The sequence below is a fragment of the Cajanus cajan genome, chromosome 6 (assembly GCF_000230855.2).
Source record: "Cajanus cajan strain Asha chromosome 6, NIPB_CcT2T_4, whole genome shotgun sequence".
NCBI lineage: Eukaryota > Viridiplantae > Streptophyta > Magnoliopsida > Fabales > Fabaceae > Cajanus > Cajanus cajan.
This window is the reverse complement of record NC_138522.1, coordinates 11,149,593-11,165,117: the sequence shown is the minus strand read 5'-3', so window position 1 is coordinate 11,165,117 and position 15,525 is coordinate 11,149,593.

Sequence of the window (15,525 nt, the reverse complement as noted above, 5' to 3'; positions counted from 1 at the left end):
TTGTCACACACACCTCCACATAAAAATGATGTGGGTTTATTATCATTAAGATGATTTTAACCTCATTCATGTTTATTCAAACAGGGTTAAAAATAATGTGGTTTAGAATTTTATTATAAGCAAGAAAAGAAGCAATGAAGAATGATTTTATCATAATCTAGAGGAAACATGTGCCCTATCGACGCTCGGGGGTCGGGCTGTTCCCGAGGAGTAATCTCTAATAGTCATCAGGTCTATACATCCCTATCGGAAGGAGAAGAGCACTTGATGACGACGACCGGCCTTGATGCTTGTGAACCGGCCTTCCTAAAGATCTGGCTTAAAGAACGTCGAGAAGGATCTTGATTCCTCTTCGTTCTTTGATCTTTAACAGGGTTGTATCCTAACCCTTGTTTCCTCGGATTATCCTTGATAATGGGTAGCTCCGGGATTCCTTGGGAGTACTTGCCTAATCCTTGTCCTGGCAAGTATCCATTCTTTGTGAGCATATGAGCTACCTTCTTCATTTCTCGGGGAAACGTTTCAACATTGGCAATTTCCAATGCTTGGAAGGCGGTTTCCAAAGCTTCCTCTGCTGCATCCACATAGGGTATGTTGGATGGCTTACTGATGAGTATGTCATCTTCAGCTTGTACAGTCACCAGTTTGTCACCCACTATGAACTTGACTTTCTGGTGGAGCGTAGAGGGTACAGCTTTTGCATCATGAATCCAAGGCCGGCCAAGGAGACAGCTGTATGCCGGAGTAATGTCCATCACTTGAAATTCGACGTTGAAGATGGTGGGTCCAATTTGGATTGGAAGATTGATCTCTCCCACCACTCCTCTCTTAGAACCGTCGAAAGCTCGAACGATCATGTTGCTCGGGCGCATTTGGACTCCCTTGATTGCCACTTGATCGAGAGTTCTTTTAGGCATCACATTCAAGGAAGATCCATTATCTACCAAGACTTTAGCGATGTGATACTCCTTGCACTTTACAGAGATGTGCAAGGGCTTGTTGTGGTTTGGTCCCTCAGCGGGGATCTCTTCATCGGTGAAAGAGAGGTGATCATTAGCCGTAATGTGACTAACAATCGCCTCAAACTTGTCTTGGGAGATAGTGTGCGACACATATGCCTCGTTCAAGACTTTCAACAGAGCTTGCCGATGCGGTTCGGAGCTTAGGATCAACGACAACAGCGTAATCTTTGCTGGCGTCCTATGAAGTTGATCCACGATGGAGTACTCGCTCTGTCGGATATACTTTAACAGCTCATCTGTCTCCTCCTCGGATTCTTTTTCCTCGGTTTTCTCCTTTTCTTTTCTTTTATTCTTGGGAGCTTTATCATGAAGATCTTCGGGAGTGTAGATCCTGCCACTCCTAGTCATGCCCCCAAGTCCAGCGATGTTAGAGATATCGCTGTCGGCAGAAGAATGGATGTCGTATATCCATGGCACAGCCTTATTCGATTCGTAGGGAAAAGGCCTTGGAGCGATGATCCTTAACGGTGTTGGACCTTCCCCTTTGTTCGTCTTGATTACCAACAACGGAGTTGATGTGCGCTCGCTTGGCGCGGTTGTTGGCTTACACTTGATAACGAATGGCGTGCGATCCATCTTGAACATACGCATCGATTATTTCTTTCTTTTATTAATATTTATTAATGGAATACTAGGAGGGATGTATGAAATGAATGACTCCTAGATCCCTCCATGATCTATATGCATGATATGAGATGATGACGTTGAATATGCATGCATTGTGTTTATTCAACTAAGCATTATCATGTTTTTAGGATTTTCCTGAGATGATGCATGATATTGCTTGGTTTGGATAAATAACCTTTTTTTTTTTTGAATATATATTTTTTTGTATTTTTCTTTGGTGAAAATGGAAACTACCTACATGAATGTGATGAGGGTAGATGTTAACACCAAGCAAAGGAAGATTCTTATTCCTATTTATTTTTTATTTTTAAAAAGGAATGTTGTATGTTTAAATAATGCAATGTATGCTCATACAATGTCACATAAACAATGCACACACAATTCACTCATCCACGAACAGTCACGAGCGAATCACGAGGTAGGGGTCTCCTGCAGAAATGGTGCATATTCAAGGTAGGTTCTAACTGTTCTCACCAGTCCAAGGCCCCCAAGGTGCCCCCATTATAGGGACCCAATTCCTCTCGTCGTAGGTCGATGGAAAGTTCCAACGCACCGTCGGACTTAAGTTCATGGTTATCACCTTGAGTGATGTTTTCCGACAACGGTCTGCGGGCACCTATAGACCCATTCGACAACCGGCCGTACTAACATCCACTCCCTATGGTTAATCACTCATGCCCCCGGGTATAGAGGGAACTGTTGTGTGCAAAGGTTTGTGTACAGTTTGTATTTCAAACAATTGCGAAAATTTAAACATACAACAGTTATTTAAAGCCAAATAAATAAAGCATGTTATCATACAAACAAGGGGTAATAGAGTAATTTTAACTATTATTTGTTAAAAATAATCTGTCACTAAATGGGACTGACTCTCGAGGCTTCCCCAGCGGAGTCGCCATCTGTCGCCACCGGCCCGAAACGGGCTTTCGGCATTCGCGAGGGATGGTTGGACTCTTTTATTTGTTTAAAAATATGGATTGCTAGAATGACTTATTCTCAAACTGAGACCTCATCAAACGAGCAATTTTATTAAATGATTCACCAATCCATATTAATCCCAAGCGGGACCCTCCATGGATTAGTGGTTTTCGCAAAAGGAGGGTTCGTGGAGTCGCCACCAATGTTTTACTCAAAACATTGGAAAAAGGGATAAGGCAATTGATTTTATAAATCAACTTCGGCCATTACAACCAGAGTTGGGTAAGGGAGTCGGTTACGCGTGGGGAAGGTGTTAGCACCCCACAGCGCCCCTTTCGGGTTCCCTATGACAGATTATTTCTAAAATAACAGTGTAAAATTACTAAATTACCCCTATTTATTATAAGCAATTATAAATTAACTATCTACATGATGACAGTTAAATATACACACAGAAAGCAGTAAAAGGAAGGACTTAAGAAGAAACCTTTGAAGCGTGCTTTTATATTCAAGTAAAACTGGGAAGCTTTTTGGCGTTCCCTCGCTCTACAAGCCTGCTCACTCCTCCCTAGAAAATTTTAACTATGGAAATCCGGAGGATTTCCCTTCTACTAAGTCCGATCCTCAAGCAAAATGGCTCGGGGCTCAAGAACTTCGCCGGATCGACTCCCAGAGAGATTTCTAGGGCAGAACACTGCTCAAAAACCCCAGAATACTTAAGGAGGGAGTCAAAACCGTGTGTAGAAGTGTGGTAGGACGTCCAAATGGCCTCCTATTTATAGGAATGGGGCTCAATACGGCCCCTGGGTTCAATACGGCCCGTATTGCATTTTTGCACTTCAATACGGCCGTATTGAATTCAGTACGGCCGTATTGAAGCACCGACACTTCAATGCGGCCGTATTGATTCAATACAGCCCGTATTGTAGTGCAAAACATTCAATACGGCCGTATTGAACTCAAGGGAGGCCGTATTGAGCTCCAATACGGCCGTATTGGTTTCAGTACGGCCGTATTGTAGTATAAAATGTGCAGTACGGCCGTACTGAACTCCAAGGAGGCCGTATTGAGCTCTAAATCTCCCACTTTCTTATTTTTTGCTACTCTAAGACCTCTAAACCTACAGATAGTCATCCTATGGTCTTCTGGGAGTCCTTCTGGCTGACTTTCCTTTGATCTTTGAGAGTCTTCGAGTCTTATTTCTGACCCGGACAATTTTAGGGGTCTACAACAACACCCGGACAATTGGGTCAACTCCTTTACTTGTCAGCCGATACACCAAAAGGCCGTCCGACTAAGTAAAGGGGGGGCAGCTGTAGACCCCTAAAATTGTCCGGGTCGGAAATAAAGCTTGAAGACTCTCGAAGACTGAAGGATAACCAGCCAGAAGGACTCCTCGAAGACCCTAGGAGGGTTCTCTGTAGGTCTAGAGGTCTTAGAATAGCTCAAAATAAGAAAATGGAGGGAATGAAGCCCAATACGGCCGTACTGGACTTAATACGGCCGTATTGAAGTGTCAATACGGCCGCAGTGAACTCAATACGGCGTATTGAAGTTTCTGAAACTTCAATACGGCCGGACTGAAGTCAATACGCCCGTATTGACACTTCAATACACCCGCAGTGAACTCAATACGGGCGCATTGAAATTTCTGAACTTCAATACGGCCGTATTGAACTCAATACGACCGTATTGAAGTTCAAAAATTTCAATACGGCCGTATTGCTCCTGTAGGCCGTATTGCGCCTATTCCCTATAAATATGACGTCAATTGGACGTCATTCCACACTTTTCAACATAGTTTGAACCCTCTCCTTGAGTATTCTGGGGTTTTTGAGCAGTGTTCTGCCCTAGAAATCACTCGGAGAGTTGATCCGACGAAGTTCTTGAGCCCCGAGCCATTTTGCTTGAGGATCGAACCTAGTCGAGGGGAAATCTTTTTGATTCCCTTAGTTAAAATTTTGTTCTAGGAGAGCGAGGAGCGGGCTTGTAGAGCGAGGGAACGCCAAAACGCTTCCCAGTTCATTTTTTATAAAAAGCACGCTTCAAGAGGTTTCCCTTCAATCCTTCCTTTTACTGCTTTCTGTGTGCATATTTAAACTGTCATCATGTAGATAGTCAATTCATAATTGTTTAGAATAAATAGGGGTAATTTAGTAATTTCGCACTATTGTTTTTTAGAAAATAATCTGTCATAGGGAACCCGAAAGGGGCGTTGTGGGGTGCTAACACCTTCCTCACGCGTAACCGACTCCCTTGCCCAACTCTGGTTGTAATGACCAAAGTTGATTTTTAAATCAATTGCCTTATCCCTTTTTCCAATGTTTTGAGTAAAACATTGGTGGCGACTCCACGAACCCTCCTTTTATGAAAACCACTAATCCATGGAGGGTCCCGCTTGGGATTAATATGGATTAGTGAGCCTTTTAATAAAATTGCTCGTTTGACGAGGTCTCAGTTTGAGAATAAGTCATTCTAGCAATCCACATTTTTAAACAAATAATCGAGTCCAACCATCCTTCGCGAATGCCGAAAGCCCGTTTCGGGCCGGTGGCGACAAGACTTGGCAAGCCTCTAAAATCAACACCCAATAAACATGCACATAAGGATTGAAAGGTCTTTTTAAGGTTGTAATGAGGCCAAGGATAGGGTAGAGGATAATATATGGGATAAGTAACTGCAAACTAGAGGAACTAGAGGAGCAATGGGGAATAAGTCAAGAATACACACAAGAAACAAACCCAGAAACCTCTAATGACCTCTATAATGATCAATCCTCTTTCTCTTGCCTCAAACAACTTTTTTTTTTTTGATTTTTTTTTGAATAAATAGTAAGTAGCGAACAGGACACACGAAAATTTTAAATGAGATAAGATAACATGCAAAGAAGTAAAATGTACAACATAAGGAATCAACAAGCCAATATACATCATCCAATGAAACATACACATACCCCCACATTTATTCAACAACTTATTCCCAAAACAATTCCAAAGCTCCAAAACTCCCTAAGGTTAAGGTAATCATGTTTTTTTTTAAGGCTTGTAATTAGCTTGAAACAAAGAAAGGAAAATAGGTTCAGCAGGGGTTATCAGAGGATTTAATTCAAGGTAGGCTTATTTGGCTAGAGGCTTATGAGAATCAAAATGCCTTAATCATATCCAAACATGCATGTGAATCAAGAAGTATCAAACAGAGTCAAGACAAGGCAACTGTGCAAGTAATCAAGAGACATAACACACAAGAAAGAATAGAGAGTGGCTCAAATCCTCACACAGGGTATATCTATCACATTCAATTCAACTTCTTAAACCTCATAATCAACTTGCCAAGCAGAGAAAGATAAGGATTTCAATCCATATAGTATCAAGAAACTCTTACCCAAGAATGAAGTAAGTGCCTACAAACTATCAAAACCCAGAAATCACAGAGAAACATGCAAAGCTGTATAGAACACATAAACACAAAACCTAAAATAACGAATAAACCCTAAAAGCATGTAAACAAAATAGAACAGTTTCCCCCCCCCCCCCCACACTTAAATCACACATTGTCCCAATGTGGCCCAAACAGAAGATTAGAGCAATTAGAACAATCAATAAATCTGGACAAGTGTAATAAAAGTAAAGAAGGAGAAGGGAAAGAAAACTCCCTAAGTCATGGTGGGAGATTAGCAGGGTCAAGCAGAGACGTATCGTCTATAACAACATCCAACAAAGATGGATTGCTAAGGAATGGCTTTAGCCGGTGCCCATTAACTTTGAAGCTCTTGTCTGCGGATTCATTTTTGACCTCAACTGTACCATAAGGAAAAACATTAGTAATAACAAAAGGTCCAATCCACTTAGAACGTAACTTACCACCCATGAGTCTGAGCCGAGAATTGTACAAGAGAACTTTCTGGCCAACCACGAAGTCCTTCCTAGCTATCAAGCTGTCATGGAACTTCTTGGTTTTCTCCTTGTAGAACTTAGAGTTCTCATAGGCTTCAAGGCAGATCTCATCAAGCTCACTCAGTTGCAACTTTCTTTCCTTTCTAGCCTGATTAATAGAGAAGTTGCAGGTCTTCACAGCCCAGTAGGCTCGGTGCTCAATCTCCACATGTAAATGACATGCCTTACCGAACACAACCCGATAAGGAGACATCCCTATAAGTGCTTTGTAGGCAGTCCTATGCGCCTAGAGAGCATCCTTTAGCCTATTGCTCCAATCTTTCCTGTTGAGCTAGACAATCTTCTCTAAGATCCTCTTGATCTCTCTATATGAAATCTCTGCTTGCCCATTAGTCTGGGGATGGTAGGGTGTGGAAATTTTGTGCACTACCCCATACTTCTTGAGCAAAGCCTGCATGGATTTGTTACAAAAATGGGTGCCATGATCACTAACAATAGCTCTGGGTACTCCAAACATACAGAATATGTTAGATCTGAAAAAATCCACAATAACTCGAGCATTATTAGTTCTGGTGGGTTTGGCTTCCACCCATTTTGAAACATAATCAACAACTAGGAGAATGTAAGAAAAAGCAAAAGAAACAAGAAAGGGACCCATGAAATCAATACCCCAGACATCAAACACCTCATAGAATAGCATGGGTTGTTGAGGCATCTGTTGTCTCCAAGAAAGGGCTCCTCCTGCTCTCTGACACTGCTCACAAGTGCTGCAAATCTTCCACGCATCCTTGAAGATGGTGGGCCAGTAAAAACCACAGTCAAGCACCTTGCGAGCTATCCTCTAAATGCCAAGATGACCACCAGATGCAGAAGAATGACAAAATTGCAGGACGAAGTCAATCTCATGGTCCGGCAAGCAACTCCTGATTATCTGATCACTACAAAACTTCCACAAATAGGGGTCATCCCAAACATAATGTTTAGCATCACTCTTAAGTTTATCAATCTGAGCTCTAGATGCTAAAGGAGGATAAACAAAAGCAACTAAATAATTGACAATGTTCGCAAACCAAGGGGTGGGGGAAGGAACAGAAACAGAAGAAACAATCAACAAATTTTCATCAGGAAAGTTATCCTGGATGGGTAAGACATCAACACTGTTCTTAGCTCTCTCAATCCTGCTGAGATGGTCTACCACCAAGTTTTGTGCTCCGCTCCTGTCACGGATGTCCAAGTCAAACTCTTGAAGCCAGAACATCCATCTGATCAACCTATGCTTTGAGTCAGCCTTCTTCAATAAGTACTTTAGAGATGCATGATCTGTAAAAATAACGACACGAGAACAAAGCAAATATGACCAAAATTTATCAAGTGCAAAAATAATAGCAAAAAGTTCCTTTTCTGTGGTCTTGTAATTTGCTTGAGCAGCATCCAATGTCCTGGAAGCGTAGTATATCACCCTAGGTGATTTGTCAACCCTCTGTGCTAAGACAACCCCAAGTGCATAATTTGAAGCATCACACATCAGTTCAAAGGGAACTGTCCAGTCTGGTTCCTGAATGATAAGAGTGGTAGTCAAGGCTGTCTTGAGGCAATCAAACGCCTCCTTGCACCTATCATCAAAATCAAATTCAATATCCTTCTGAAGCAAGCTGGATAGTGGAAGGGCTTTCTTACTGGAGTCCTTAATGAAACGCCTGTAGAAACCTGCATGGCCAAGAAAAGATCGCACCTCTCGCATGCAAGAGGGGTAAGGCAATTGTGCAATGACAGATATCTTTGTAGGATCAACCTCAATGCCCCGACTAGAAATGATATTCCCTAAAACTATACCCTGCTCTACCATGAAATGACATTTCTCAAAATTAAGAACAAGGTTAGTCTCAATGCATCTATTCAGAACTCTATCCAAACTATCCAAACATGCATCAAAAGAGGATCCATAAATAGTAAAATCATCCATAAACACCTCTATGCAATTTTCCATAAAATCACTAAAAATGTTAAGCATGCACCGTTGGAATGTGCCAGGTGCATTGCATAGGCCAAAAGGCATCCTCCTATAGGCAAAAGTACCAAAAGGGCAGGTGAATGTGGTCTTCTCCTGATCCTCAGGAGCAATATGAATCTGAAAATAACCAGAGAATCCATCAAGAAAACAATAATGAGATTTACCTACCAAACGCTCAAGCATCTGATCAATGAAGGGTAAAGGAAAATGATCCTTCCTTGTTGCTTGGTTGAGCTTCCAGTAGTCAATAAAAACCCTCCAACAATTTTGCACTCTAGTGGGGATGAGCTCATCCCTCTCATTTTTCACAACAGTGAGGCCTGTCTTCTTGGGGACCACCTAGACCGGACTCACCCACTGACTGTCAGAAATGGGATAGATGATCCTAGCTTGTAGAAGCTTGGTCACCTCTTTCTTCACAACTTCCAAAATGACAAGGTTGAGTTGCCTTAGGGGCTGTCTCACTGGTTTAGCTCCATCCTCCAATAATATCCTGTGCATGCATGTGGATGGGCTAATGCCAGGAATGTCTGCCAAGGTCCAACCAATTGCCTTCTTATGCTTTTTCAGAACCTGCAACAATTTCTCCTCTTGAACAACATCAAGGGAGGTGGAAATGATTACTGTCAGCTTTTCATCATCCTCCAAGTAAGCAAACTTGAGGTTCCCTGGAAGAGGCTTCAACTCTGGTGTGGGTGTTGGCTGAACATCAGAAGAAACCAAAGAAGGGAAAAGGGGCTCCGCAGCCTGTACCTTAACCTGTAAGTCAGATTCTTTTATACTTCCTGCAACATAGTTAGTGCATTCTGACTGTATAAAATCAAGAGCAAGAGGTACAACACCCAAAGTGTTAAATTCAGATGCCTCATAATTAGTTTCACATTTAGATTGATATTCAGATTCAGATTTAGACTCAATGCATGGAAAAGAGCTATACAAATCAAATGAAAATGAATGCTTCTTAGCATGAGAAGAATCAAAATCACGAATGTGCTCATCACCTAGATCATCAATCAATTCAGCATGAAAAATAGAATGAGCTTTAGAAGTGTAGACCCCTAAAATTGTCCGGGTCGGAAATAAGACTCGAAGACTCTCAAAGATCAAAGGAAAGTCAGCCAGAAGGACTCCTAGAAGACCATAGGATGACTATCTGTAGGTTTAGAGGTCTTAGAGTAGCAAAAAATAAGAAAATAGGAGGAGTTGAACTCAATACGGCCCCTTTGGAGCTCAGTACGGCCCGTATTGCAATTTTGAACTGCAATACGGCCGTACTGAAATCAATACAGCCGTATTGAATTCAATACGGCCGTATTGAAGTTCAAAACTTCAATACGGGCCGTATTGACCCCAGAGGCCGTACTGCGCCTCACCCCTATAAATAAGACGTCATTTGGACGTCATTCCTGACTTTTGGACTCTTGTTGGACTCTTTTCTTGAGTATTCTGGGGTTTTTGAGCAGTGTTCTGCCCTAGGAAACTCTCTGAGAGCCAAAACCGATTAAATTCTTGAGTTCTGAGCAATTAGCTTGAGTCTCGGATTTAGTCGAAGGGAAATCTTTGGATTTCCATAGTAAAAATTTTATTTTAGGAAGGAGCGAGCGAGCTTGTAGAGAGAGGGAGCGCCAAAAAGCCTCCTAGACTTCATTGATATATAAAAAGCACGCTTCAAGAGGTTTCTTTTCTAAAATCCCTTCTTTTACTGCTTTCTGATTGTTGCATATTTAAATTCTTCATCATGTAGATATTTAATTTATAATCGCTTATAATAAATAGGGGTAATTTAGTAATTTTACGCTGTTATTTAATAAATAATCCATCATAGGGAACCCTAATGGGGCGTTGTGGGGGTGCTAACACCTTCCCCACACGTAACCGACTCCCTTACCTAACTCTGGTTGTAATGGCCAAAGTTGATTTATAAAAATCAATTGCCTTATCCCTTTTTCCAATGTTTTGAGTAAAATATTGGTGGCGACTCCAAGAACCCTATCTTTTGTGAAAACCACTAATCCGTGGAGGGTCCCGCTTGGGATTAACATGGATTGGTGAATCATTTAATAAAATTGCTAGCTCGACAAGGTCTCAGTTTGAGAATAAGTCGTCCTAACAATGCACCACTTTCAAATTCAAAACGAGTCCAACCATCGTCGCGAATGCCAAGGTCCGTTTCGGCCGGTGGCGACAGATGGCGACTCCACTGGGGAAGCCTCGAGAGTCAGTCCCATTTAGTGATGGATTATTTTTAAAATAATAGTTTAAAATTACTTTATTACCCCTTACTTGTATGATAACATGTTTTATTTATTTGGCTTTAATAACTGTTGTTTGTTTAAATTTCCGCAATTGTTTGAAATACAAATTGCACACGAACCTTTGCACACAACAGTTCCCTCTATACTCGGGGGCATGAGTGGCAAGCCATAGGGAGTGGATGTTAGTACGGTCGGTTGTCGAATGGGTCTATAGGTGCCCGTAGACCGTTGTCGGAAAGCATCACTCAAGGTGATAACCATGAACTCGAGTCCGACAGTGCGCTGGAGCTTTCCATCGGATTACGACAAGAGGAATTGGGTCCCTATAATGGGGGCACCTTGGGGGCCTCAGACCGGTGAGAACAGTTAGAACCACCTTGAATATGCACTTTTCTGTAGGATACCCCTACCTCGTGATTCGCTCGTGACTGTTCGTGGATGAGTGAATTGTTTGTGCATTGCTTATGTGAAATTGTTTGAGCATACATTTGCATTCTTTAAACATACAACATTCCTTCTTAAAAATAAGAATAAATAGAAATAAGAATCTTCCATTACATGGTGTTAACATCTACCTCCATCACATTCATATAGGTAGTTTCCCTTTTCACCCAAAAAAATACAAAAAAAAACAAAATATTCAAAAATAATAATAAAAGAAATATTTATCCCAAACCAAGCAATATCATGCATCATCTTAGGAGAATCCCGAAAACATGATAATGCTTAGTTGAATAAACACTATGCATGCATATTCACCACCATCATCTCATATCATGCATTCCCATCGAAGATCATGGAGAGATCTAGGTGCATCTCATACATCTCTCCTAGTAATTCATTAATAATAGTAATAAAAAGAAAGGATCAATCGATGCGTATGTTCAGAATGGATCGCATGCCATTGGTAATTAAATGCAAACCAACAACCGCGCCAAGCGAGCATACGTCAACTCCGTTGTTGGTAATCAAGACAAACAAAAGGGAAGGTCCGACGCCGTTAAGGATCATCGCTCCAAGGCCTTTTCCTTACGAATCGAATAAAGCTGTGCCATGGATATACGACATCCATTCTTCTGCCGACAGCGATATTTCCAACATCGCTGGACTTGGGGGCATGACTAGGAGTGGCAGGATCTACACTCCCGAAGATCTTTATGACAAAGCTCCCAAGAATAAAGGAAAAGAAACGGAGAAAACCGAGGAAAATAAGGAATCCGAGGAGGAGACGGACGAGCTATTAAAGTTTATCCGACAGAGCGAGTACTCCATCGTGGATCAACTTCATAAGACGCCAGCAAAGATCACTCTGTTGTCGTTGATCCTAAGCTCCGAACCGCATCGGCAAGCTCTGTTGAAAGTCTTGAATGAGGCATACGTGTCGCATACCATCTCCCAAGACAAGTTTGAGGGGATTGTTAGTCACATCACGGCTAATGATCACCTCACTTTCACCGATGAAGAGATTCCCGCTGAGGGACCAAATCACAACAAGCCCTTGCACATCTCTGTAAAGTACAAGGAATATCACATCGAAAAAGTCTTGGTGGATAATGGATCTTCCTTGAATGTGATGCCAAAAAGAACTCTTGATCAAGTGGCAATCAAGGGAATCCAAATGCACCCGAGCAACATGATCGTTCGAGCCTTCGACGGTTCTAAAAGAGAAGTGGTGGGAGAGATCAATCTTCCAATCCAAATTGGACCCACTATCTTTAATGTCGAATTCCAAGTGATGGACATTACTCCTGCATACAGCTGTCTCCTCGGCCGACCTTGGATTCATGATGCGAAAGCTGTTCCTTCTACACTCCACCAGAAAGTCAAGTTCATAGTGGGTGACAAGCTGGTGACTGTACAAGCTGAAGATGACATACTCATCAGCAAGCCATCCGCCATACCTTATGTGGATGCAGCGGAGGAAGCTTTAGAAACCGCCTTCCAAGCATTGGAGATTGCCAATGTTGAAACGTTTCCCCGAGAAATGAAAAAGGTAGCTCACATGCTCACCAAGAACGGATACTTGCCCGGACAAGGACTTGGCAAGGATTCCCAAGGGGTCCCCGAACTGCCTATTATCAAAGACAACCAGGGGAAACAAGGGTTAGGATATGACCCTAATAAAGATCAAAGAATGAAGAGAAACAAAGATCCTTCTCGACGTTCTTTAAGCCAGATCTTTAGGAAGGCTGGTTCACAAGCGTCAAGGCCGGTCGTCGTCATCAAGTGTTCTTCTCCTTTCGATAGGGATGTATAGACCTGATGACTATTAGAGATTACTCCTCGGGGACAGCCCGACCCCCGAGCCTCGATAGGGCACATGTTTCCATTATGATTATAATAAAATCATTCTTTATTCATTTCTTATTGCTTCTTTTCTTGCTTACAATAAAACTTCTAGGCCACATTATTTAACCCTGTTTGAATAAGCATAAATGAAGTTAAAATTGACTTAATAATAATAAACCCGCATCATTTTTATGTGGAAGTGTGTGACAGCTTAGAGCACCTTTCCTTGGTCTCGACAAGTACCATCATGGATAAAAAGAAAGAAGAAATCCTAAAAACAAAAGCTCGGCAGGAAGCCCAAAAGAGGGACTGCGCAAAAATAAGAGCAAAGATCCCGCTAGGAATCCCACAAAAGGGTGACCTAGGCAAAAATTAGGGTTGCAAAAATAAACAAAATCAAAAGTCCGCTAAAACGCCGCAAAGAGGTGTTTTAGGCAAAAATAAGGACAAGCAAAAGAAATCCATGATGGTACCATGAACATAACTCAAAAAGAAAAAGTTCAAGGAAAGCTATCTAAGTTGTCAAATCACAACGTCAATAACAAGATTTGATTAACTTCATGAGTGCTTAAACAAACAAGCCTAAACACGCAAGCCTACCTTGGCCAGCCATTCTTACAAAAACCATTTTTCAAAATAAATAAATCCCCTCTAAAACACAAACTTTTGATTAAAAATATACCTTTCCCTTCTTTTCTCTCTTGTCCCTAACGATTTTGGAATAATCTAGTGGAAACATGGAGATATAGTGGTCAATAGGAGGGTTGACATATCTTCTAAAGGAAGGGAGGAATTACTTGGTTGATGACGCCAAATCTTAATATAACATGTATCATTCCTCGGTTATAGAAGTCGGCAGCGCACAGTCCGTCTTGAGGAATGGCAAAATCCAAACAAAAGCGCATCGGTTAATTCTTTTGAAAGATAAATCAAATAGAATTAGGTGCATCATACATCGCATACATGCATACAGATGATAGGTGTAATGGAAGATCACTTATTCTCTGTTTATATTGAAAAAAAAAAAAATTTCAATACGGGCCGTATTCCTTTCAGTACGGGCGTATTGAAGCTAGGGTTAAGGCAACCCTTTATCTTCAATACGGGCGTATTGAGCCCAATACGCCCGTATTGACCGAAACGGTCACACTAATACGGGCGTATTGAGCTCAATACGGCCCGTATTGGTTCCCAGATTTGCATAATAACGACTATGTCAGTACGGGCCGTATTGGATTCAATACGGGCCGTACTGACGTAAATACTTCTATAAATAGCCCATTTTCCCCTCATTTCTGCACAGCATTCTTCATTCCTCTGTCTATATTCTCTGTGAGTGAGTTCAAGGTCTTCCAAAGTTCAAAGAAATGGTCGAATCATCGAGGAAGAGGCAAAGGGTCCCCGCCCAACAAGAGATGACCGCGAAGCATCTAGAGGGGCTGGAGCTCTTCGAGACTTTTGTTTTCAAGTCGTCGAGAGTGCTAGACTTGAACATCCTCCAAGCAATGGAGTGGGATGTCGAGGTCCTAGGCTTCATCAACGCCATAGGATGGGGGTTCCTCCTTAACCCTCATTCCAAGATCTTCCCGACAGCAACAAAGGAGTTCTTGGCTACCGTCGGCGTCACTGAGTCGACAAACAGCTTCGGAGAGACAGTCTACTCGGTAGACTTCTGGATGAACGGGGGTACCGTTCTTTGTCATTGGACAAGTTCAATGTCCAAGCCAGCTTCTTCTCGCGACAAGATCAGTTGGAGTATAGGTATGCCATTTGCGAGTGTCCAGATGGTCTGACCCCGAATGAAATGTGGAAGGAAGTTACGGGTCAGTCGGATTACCACGCTGGAGTGAAGGGCACTCGGCTCCCTGCTGCACTCCGAATCTGCCATAAGCTAATCACCGGCTCCATTCATGCACGACAGAAGAGCCCAGAGTCGGTTACACGGCAGGACCTGCTGGCTCTATATTGTATGGCCACTGGACAGAAGGCCAACCCCGGATTCTTCTTCCTTGAGCACATAAAGAATCTGGGGGTAAGAGAGGGAGGCGAAGCCCGGCGAGGTTACATCCTGGTCTCAACGCTTATTTCGACACTCGCCGAGGCTTGGGGATGTCCCGACGGCACAAATGCGGGGGATTTGGCGCCTAAGTCCATTGGTGCTCCCACCTTAATCAACATGAAGATGATTGCCAAGGTGGGAAGGCAATATGTGCGGGCCACCGACGAGTTCAGTGAGCTCTTCGCAGACATTGAGCTCCCAGGAGACGAGGACCCGCAGCACGAGGCCGGCACCTCACAGCATGACAGGGCCTACTTCGATGCCCACTTCGATGCCTTACAGCAGAGCATCGACAGTCGATTTGATGCCACTCAGCATAGCATCAGCGCCTTGCAGCAGAGTTTCGATGCTCGCTTTGATGCTCATCAGCAGGGTATTGAGGCCCTCAGACAGGAGTTTGATAGCCTGTCCGTCTGGATGCATCGTCGCTTCCCGGACCCGCCACAGGACC